Here is a 7,776-nt window from a genome sequence, read left to right on the forward strand (position 1 = left end):
ACCACCACCACCACAGGACAGCAGCGGCTCCCAAAACCAAAATTATACTTCCCAGAGATGAGGCAAAGACAGCTAAAGCTTGTGCAGTCAGACTGAGAAAGAGTCCAAAACACTGTTGGGCAAGTGAAAACAGTTCAAGACTGTGACAGTAAGTAGTGTTTATAACGTTTCATATGTGTCTGTGCCAGACAAATCCACTTAGTGCTTCCCTGAGTAGATAGACCAACAGCATTATGTGACAGATTACAGAAAAGTTTGATACTCAGTGAATTTTAAGTGAAATGTGAGATATAAAATCAGATAACTCGAGTTTACTGACAGATGAGAGTAACAAAAGAAGCAAAGTGCTGTTTACTGAAATGTAAACTGGCTTGTAAAAGGTTAAGGAACCGCCTGAGGCAGCAGCATTCAAGGATGCAAAGAAACAGGACGAAAATATTCCACCAATTCATTATCTCCTTTTCATACCATCTCTCTATTGTATTAGGAAATCCAACCAGGGGCGTTCTCAGGCTTTGGCTGGCTTAAGATCTCATAAAATGAACTGTCACCTGCTTAGTTATTGGGTGCTTACAAATAACCAAGATGCATAACTTGAGAAAGTACCAGTCTCCTAAACCCTTTCCAGGAGGAAGAAAATAAGCTCCTTTCAATGCATTATTAATATTTTGCCTAAACTCAGTCTGGACCGAACAGCGAACTGGATTAGCCAAAGGAATTTAATATAAAATTCATGCCTTCTCTCTTTTTCTCTCTCACAGATATATTCAGTCTGTTGTTAGTTAGAAAGCCACGGCATTCCTCCGCGCACTGACAGACTCAACATATGAGAGCGAGGGTGGGAGCAGAGAGTGTGTGGCCCCCGCTGACGGCCATGTGTTGTCATTTAAAATGATATTTTCTGAAGTTAATGACTTACGCAGGCTTATAGGTATAAATGGACAGTCTCTGGTGTTAATTTCATTGGCTGAGTGGGTCCCATAAAAAGGTCATTATGCATGGTTTGTGTTTAACTCTTGTTTAATTCCAGGCAGCGAGAGGGGGAGGCTGTATTGATTAAATGACAGCTTAACTACTAGTTGTTTAATAAACAGGCCCGTGTATTGGACTAGAGACGAACAAGGGGCCAAACAAAATATATGGCTTGAAATAAGTGTCTGGGGCTGACACAGTGTGTAGATGAAGGAGTGGAGGGGGACAAAATGGAGGCTGGGACACTTCAGGCTGATGAACCCCCCCCCCCCCATCCCCCTCCCCTGCTTTGCTCTCTGACAAATTTATGTTAACAAGCAAATTAGCCACAGCGGGGCAGTCGGGACCAATCAATACCCACAATAAAAAAGTTGCTGCTGACCACGTAGTGTCTGCAATGTAAACTACCCAGCCCTCAGTCCCCAAGGCCAGGCCAACAATAACCTACAACTGAGCGAGACACAAAAGGTATCGACACGGAGAGCGCTTCAATTTCCCCAGACGGCGGGGCCCTGTCACATCAAACTGGCTATTAGTCACAAATTCTGCCTGCCACCGATCCATCCCCCCATTCTCTGGGGGGACCTTGTCAACTTGAAAGTTGTGCCGCTGGCAAAAGGACATCTGGTTCCACTGTAGTGTGTGTTGAATACAAGAGGCTCGGAGCTGCCTGCCTGATAAAGCAGAACAAACAGGGCCACTTTAGACTTGTCAAGCCTTGTTAGAGGGAGCAAATGACAAAAGGAGAGATGACGTTAGGAACAAGAGGCTGTTTTTATGGCTCTCTGGTAAATCAGCGCATGAGGTCCGTGTAGTTGTGAAGACACTGAGCTGAACTGTACATCTTGAAATTGTTTTATATGACATGACAATGAGGAAGTTGGTAGGTTTCCTCTTATTTCCTCTAGTAGCAATAAACAAAATATATATCCAGGCCCATGATACTCCTTTAAAATCTATATTACTTCTATCATACAGTACATACATCAAAACTACTACTACAAGAAAAGACAAACACCCTCATTTTTTCCTTGTGTTTATGAAAAATCTTGTTTTATCAGAGTCTATGACAATTGCTCCTTTGCTAATAAGTTGTTTCTGCCCTCCTCTAATACCCAACAGCTCTTCCCATGCCTTCGGTCTTTAGCACAAAGCATGCCTTACTTATTACATGTCTGGCTCTCCTCAAAGTGTCCAATCCGACATGGCTGTCAGTGGCGTGCGTGTAGCCTTGTAAATTTCAATCAGCGTCTCACAGCAGGGTGCCAAGGTTTGACTTAATTTCCCTCCACACCGAACAGGTGGTAACAGAGCGGTCATCACTCAGCGCCGTCTGAGTGATCTGCCCACCCCACCCCCCCACCCCCCCCCCCGCCATTACTGCTCTATTAATTGCCCCTGGTGTTCATGACGAGAGGCTCAGGCGCACCCGGTTAATGTTTAATGTGGCGACACCTCAAATCAATGCGTGTTTAAGAAAAGACACGCCATGCTGACCAAGACTGACTGCTGGATTGTGCCATTGGACAGTTGGAGGAAGGAAGTGTCACATCACTCTCGCTGTGGAGTGGCAATTGGAGAAGGTGGGATGTATCATTTGGTTAATTGACTCAGACAGGGGAGTAAATTTGAAGCCTTTCTGCTGAGCTATTTAAACTATCATTAACGTTAATTGTAGGGGAGGGAGGGCAGATGGTTAGTCTTTGCTTGACCCTTGAAATCCCTTGAAGACTGTAAAAAGACAAGCTGAAAACAAATAAAATGTGTTTACTTTGCCAAGCAGTTTCACCACAAAACCCACATTTTTAACATTGCAGGATAAGCAGCGAAAATAAGCCTTTACGCAAACTGCTAACAGAGGTTTATTTAATTAGATCCTATCATCCCACCAAACATGCACATGCTCTAAAGCGGGATATTTTAAAGGAGATTTATGATTCTATTGCATTTGCCTCTTGATCGAGGTGGTATCATCTGGGAATGGATCTGGAATACAGATGAGATCAGGCAATGGCTCAAAAAAAAAAAAAAAAAAAGAGATCAATTTTAGAGGCAAGGGTTTGGCACATTTAATGAATTCATGCTCCTTCTCCCTCTCTCTATCTTCACCTCACTCTTTCTCTGTAAGGATGAAAAAGATGAAAAGAAAAACCCCTCACACAGTGACCGTTAGGGAGGTGCTCTGCGGGCAATCAATCATCAATCAGTCATTGAAAGTGCTTGTCCTGCCGCTGGAGGATGTTCTTCATTACTTACAGACTTTCAATGTGGTAACGGATGTGAGGCTGAAGGTGTGTGTGTGTGTGTGTGTGTGGGTGCATGTGATTTTTTGTGTATGTGTGTGTGTGTGTGTGTGTGTGTGTGTGTGTGTGTGTGTGCTGGGGTAATTATTCATGGCCTTCAGCTCTTACTTTTACAGCTCCTGCAGGAACAAGTTTAAACCTGCGATACGGTTGTTAGCGTTCACAGGTGATCACGATATCATCAAATCTCTATTTCTGCCCCTTTCGTACACATGTACACACACACACACACACACACACACACACACACACACACACACACACACACACACACACACATCATCCTCATGAATTTGGAGTCCTCTGCAGACCCAGTGGGCTTTGGATGATCCCTGAGGTTGATATTAGCTCCCATGATAGGCATCAGAGAATAACCCAGCTTAGAATGTGTTTAGATTCGCCAACCTTAACTTCTTTAAAAGCCACAATAAGCACAGCAGACCTGGAGTTTTTAAGAGAGAAGGCAAAATATGTTTACAGTGTTATATTGCTTCAGAAACACACCTGGAGTCATGTTCAAGATATTTTTAGGAGAGTACATGAATCAAAACACGTGTCATAAGTAAAAGCAGACGATTTTTGACTGAAATTCTAATAAATATAATGTTTAAAAAAAAAAAAAAAGATCTACGCAGTTCCCACAAGCAGTTGCGAATAATTAATTAAAAGTTTCAAAAAATAAAAACAAACTAAAGATTGGTGCTTCATACAAAGTAACAGCTACCAGATGACAAATTCCCACTGCAACAACTGCAGATAGAGAGAAGAGAAATATTCAGACCTATCCCACAGCAGATATCCCACAACTTATTAGATGCGTTGCCGGAATACCCTATTAGGAATGAAGAAGGGAGGTAGAAGGGAAAGGGGGCTTTACTTTAAATTGAGGAAGTGCCAACGCACATTTATTGGCTCTAATGTGGTACAGGCGACCCCCATCACAATATCGGAGCTCCGTGGGCCGGTGCCTGCCACAGTGAGGGAACATAATAACCTTTTTAAGGGTGCAGCGTGCTGCCGACTCACAGAATAAAGACTTCACAGTCAGCGCCTGGCGAGAAAACGGAGGGCCTCGCCCTAGATGAACATAATCTTTTGTTATTATGCTGTTAATACGTTTTCGTTCCACGCGCTGATCTCAAACAAACCCACCCCCAGCGCCCAACAACCATCACCCAAAAAGAAAGGATTTTTTTCCCCTATGTTCATCTAACCTTGTGAGCAGAGCTGCAAAGTCTCGGTATATCAGGAACACGATGTTATTTTTCCTATAATTAGAAATGTAGATGCTGAATCTCTTTCTGAACACTGTTGTTTACACGTATGAAAGGAAATGGATATTAATAATTGTGTATCTTGCTGGAAAAAGAAAAGCTTGTCAGACACACCTTCGAGTCTACTCGTTCAGCCACAACCCCAAATCACTGCCATCTCCCATAATCCCTTTCACCCAGGGTGCTGACACCAAGTGGTTTTGTGGTTTTGTGTCACAATTCTGTGTGGCAGCCGATCGACCAGGCCATTGATTAACAGATTGGAATTATTAACTGGGGGATCATCCATCCCACATCGCCCATGTCATTTCCATTACTGCATTTCCATTATGCCTCATTTCAGAGACAAGGCACGGAAGAGGAGACGGGCCGAGCAGAAAACCTCCTCCTCATTAGCATTCTAATTAAGAGGCCATCAGATAATGATCAATCAAAGCAATCAGCAGGGCAGGCGAGCAGCAGCATGCAGATGGAGAGGAGGTGCACCTCTGTGAGCACAAACATCCACACACACAAACACACAGTTAAACACACAGATGAATTGTTATAATGATTTTCTAAATGATTTGAGGGAAAAGGAAACATCTGGTACTGTACTGGTATTCTATCAATGTGATATATGTATGGTGTTGGTATAATAGGTTTATATAGGCAATTTAGCAATAAAGCATCATTAGCCTACATGTTAAACAGCTTTTTTGATGTTTAAACTGTAAACTTTTACTTGCTCATCAGTGGGTTTGAGGAGTTTTAAGAGTCTTTGGTGCAGAAATGTGTTGGAAAATTTTAAAATTCCTGTTGTAATTCTGAAAAAAAATCGACTTTTTCTGAAGAAGTATCTTTGGCCGCACCGCAGCAGTGTGATGGACCACCTCCCCCATGCAAGAAGCAGCCGTTATAAATAAACATGGACCTTTTTCTTTTCATGATATGTTAGAGCTATAGTGTTTTATGAAGCAGTATTTTATACCGCCATTCACATTAACTCCATAAAGCCGAGTGGCCACCGCTCGCGACCCCACGCCGGGCCACTGCTGCTACACAATTATGCAGAATCCCATTGGCTTTGATTTAGGAACTATCAGCAGGCCGAGCTGCTGGGCTGAGAGTCGAGGTGGGGAAAGGAGGCGTCATTGATTGAATTTTATGTCGTTGTTGTCGGAGATCTTAACATGCCAAAATTTATAACCCGGAGAATAATAATGTCATATAAAAACTGACAGAGCCAAATAGGCCCGCCCTGTCACAACCATTCTTCATTTCAAATGTATTCGCTTTCTCTCGCTCTCTCTCTCTCTCTTTTTTCCTGAAAATGAAGCATTTGTGTTTGACATTGGAGAGAAAAAAATCAATATAAATTTAAACCATACATAGTGTACACTTCATTATTTTGTGACAAATTTGTATGTCTGCTTTCTTGATATAAGACAGCTGACATATAAATGATAAATATCAATATTTTGGAGTGAGATTGATTCTTGAGGTTTCGACATAAAACAGTCTCCCCAGTAAACTAGATGCTAATTACGTGAGGATTCGTTTATTTAACATTAAACTGTGTATTTAAACCATAATGACCACAATTACTAAAAAAGAGTTACTCTTTCACTATTGGCAAAATGGTCAAATCATTTTTAAAAAGTCTTAAGAATGGGTTCATCCTTTCAGTGGAAACAACATATAGACTGCAGCTTTATGTAAACAAGTAGATTTCTAAAATACACTTTTTAAAAAGATTTTAGCTCGACTAGTTATAAAATAGTGAATCATCTTTCCTTGAACTTGTATTTATTTTGTTCATAGGTTCAGAGATAAAAAAAAAAAGTTGCTGTTTATGCTCTGAAAAAAAATACAGAAGGTCTCATGTCATCTTTCACTAGTTATTCCTGCAGTCAACCGTGAATCTATGTTTACTAATAACTTGAATATAAGAGCAATTAGCAGCAAATCTTCTAAAATATTACTCAAGCCATCAAAGTTAAGCAATTAATTGTCATATTCATAGTGTCAGCTTGGAGCTATGATTATTTGCAATGAATATGAAAAACACTGTGCAGAAGCAGAAATTGTTACTGCTGCTGTCAAACTGAAATGAAGCCCAGTTTCTCATGTTACTAGCCTAACTAATCTAATGTGAGCAGTCCTGTGGTTTTACCGGCTTGAACGGGTCCTGGTGTCAGGTAGATGGGTGCATCAAGGTGACCAACTAAAAGTGCTACAGGTATCATTCAGAAACCCTAACACCACCACCACCATCACCCCCCCCACACACACACACTGACACACAAACACACACACACACACACACACACACACTGACACACAAACACACATTCCTGTCCAGGTGTCAAGTTAGTGCAGCGTAATTACACTACCCATCGCTAAAAAAAAAACGACGTTGACTGAGCCGAATTATTGAATTTTCATCGGCTGCCTTAGGCCATGTCGAGACTGTTCAATTTTAGCCTGAGGAGGACACGCCATTAAAGGAGATGAGTCAAGAAAGTGTCTCCCTCTGATTGCCCCAAGAAGCCATTACCGCCCAGCAGCAGCAGGACGGCACTGGTGGAGAGTGGACACATGCCCCAACTTAAACACACACACACACACACAGGCAGGCAGGCATGTATTCACAAATGCATACACACATACACAGCTGAAAATCCACATATCCCCATCCTCACCCCCACCCCCCACCCCTCCTGCAGAAAGCAGACGCAATTTACATGAGTTGAAGGGAGGTGACAGGTAGCAATCAGCCTGGGGAATAGGGTTAGAGGCTGACGCCTGGTTGCGTATTACCGCCTGCCAACCAAAGCCTACAGATTGCTTATACCAGGCCACGACCTCCGACCCTGCCACATATCAACCAATTGCCCTTTAGTATAATTATGTGGAATAATCTTTTAGAGTTTGATTCGAAGGAGATAGGCAGAGAGGGCCACCTCTAATTTATTTTTTTAGGGGGGGGGGCTTGTTAATAAACACTTTTTTGGTGCAGGGCCCGTCTGGCAGCTATAAGTGAAATACCCTTAGTACTGGAGGTCAGATTTATTTATTTGCCTGTGTATCAGTCAGTCCGTCCATCCAGACATTTACACTGGATTGGCTGTAGCTGAAGACCGCCAGGAATGTCATTATCATGCGATGATGTTTTATTGATAGTGTGTCATTGGAAGTGGCCCTCTTGGATCTGTCAAAATATCACTGCATTGTTTAGGTCTCAT

Source organism: Seriola lalandi, unplaced genomic scaffold (genome assembly GCF_002814215.2).
Source record: "Seriola lalandi dorsalis isolate HSWRI2012SDOR001 ecotype SW California unplaced genomic scaffold, Sedor1 jcf7180002054972, whole genome shotgun sequence".
Lineage (NCBI taxonomy): Eukaryota > Metazoa > Chordata > Actinopteri > Carangiformes > Carangidae > Seriola > Seriola lalandi.